We start from the raw sequence: 1,797 nt of genomic DNA, 5'->3' as shown, positions 1-1,797 counted from the left end.
AAGTGTATATGTGTGTGGGTATATATATACACACAGAGAGAGAGAGATTTCTCTGAAAGTAGTTGTAGATATTGGAAAGCCCCAAGTGTATAGGTCAGATGTCAGGGCTGAGGCTGCTGCTGACTCATGTAGCAGGAAGGACTGATAAACCCAAGATCTACAGGTCAGACAGGAAGCTGATATATTGAAGATCAGCTGGCTATATGTCTGGCCACTGGCTCAAGTATACAGAACCAGAGGCCAGATAGTGTCAAGCCAGAGGCAGAATCCAGAACAAGCAAATGCCAAGAAAACTTCCGGAATACTACACATAGATCTATCATAGTATACATGTAATCTATCATATTATATATATTCATTGTAAATATAATATTTATATCCCTAGTGGCCTAGTAGATGAGGAGTTGTGCTGCCAGCCCAGAGGCAGATGGTTCAAATCCACCTGCTGCTCCTCAATGCCAATATTATATATCTATATATGTGGGCTTGCCTTCATAGTTAAAAAAGTAATTTATAGATCCATCTTGAAGTACAACATTGTGAGTGATAGGATTATATCCATACACTGACTAGGAAGTCCAGTGAATACCATTATCATTCAGACATATGCACCAACAACCAGAGCCAAAGAAGAAGAAATAAATGATTTCTACCAACTCTTACAATCGGAGATAGATCGAACATGCACTCAAGATGCATTTATAATAATGGGTGACTGGAACGCAAAAGTTGGGAACAGAGAAGAAGAATCAGTAGCTGGAAAACATGGGCTTGGTGACAGAAATGAAGCTGGAGAGAGAATGATTGAATTTTGTGCAATCAATGACTTATTCATTGCAAATACGTTTTATAAGAAACATAAATGCAGGTTATACACATGAATTTCACCTGATGGTATGCATAGGAATCAGATTGATTACATCTGTGGAAAGGATCACTGGAGAAGCTCAATATCAGCTGTGAGAACTAGGCCAGGAGCTGATTGTGGAACAGACCAACTACTCATATGCAAGTTCAAGCTGAAACTGAGGAAAATTGAACCAAATCCACAAGAGCCAAAATATGACTTTGATTTCATACCACCTGAATTTCAGAATCATCTCAGCAACAGGTTTGAGGCCTTGAACACTAATGAGCGAAGAACAGATGAGTTGTGGGAGGATGTCAAAGGTATCATCCAGGAAGAGTGCAAACGGTCATTACAAAGACAGGAGAGGAAGAAAAGAGCAAAATGGATGTCAGAGGAAACTCTGAAGATTGCACTGGAGTGTAGAGAAGCCAAAGCACAAGGAAGAATTAAAGATAGTAAAGAGCTGAACAGAAGATTCCAAAAGGCAGCTTGGAATGACAAAGCAAAATATTACAATGAAATGTGTGAGGAGCTAGATAGAGTTGGAAAATCAAAAGGGCCTAACTCGTTCAGCATTTCTTAAGCTCAAGGAACTGAAGAACAAATTAAAACCTAGAGTTGCTATAATCAAGGATGCTTTATGCAGAATATTAAATGATCCAGGAAGTATTAAAAGAAGATGGAAGGAATATACCGAGTCATTATATCAAAAGGAATTGGCAGATACAGAATAATTTAATGAAATAACATAAAAGCAAGGGCCTATGGTGATGAAGGAAGAAGTTGAAGCTGCTTTGAAGGAAATAGCAAAAAATAAGGCCCCAGGAATAGATGGTATACCAATGGATGTATTTCAGCTAACAGATGCTGCCCTGGATGTGCTCACCAAGTTGTGCCAAGAAATCTGGAGAACAACCACTGACTGGAAGAGATCTATATTTGTTCCC

Source organism: Elephantulus edwardii, unplaced genomic scaffold, assembly GCF_000299155.1.
Source record: "Elephantulus edwardii isolate Elephantulus edwardi_28Jun2011 unplaced genomic scaffold, EleEdw1.0 scaffold00227, whole genome shotgun sequence".
NCBI lineage: Eukaryota > Metazoa > Chordata > Mammalia > Macroscelidea > Macroscelididae > Elephantulus > Elephantulus edwardii.
Note: the sequence above shows the minus strand (reverse complement) of the source record.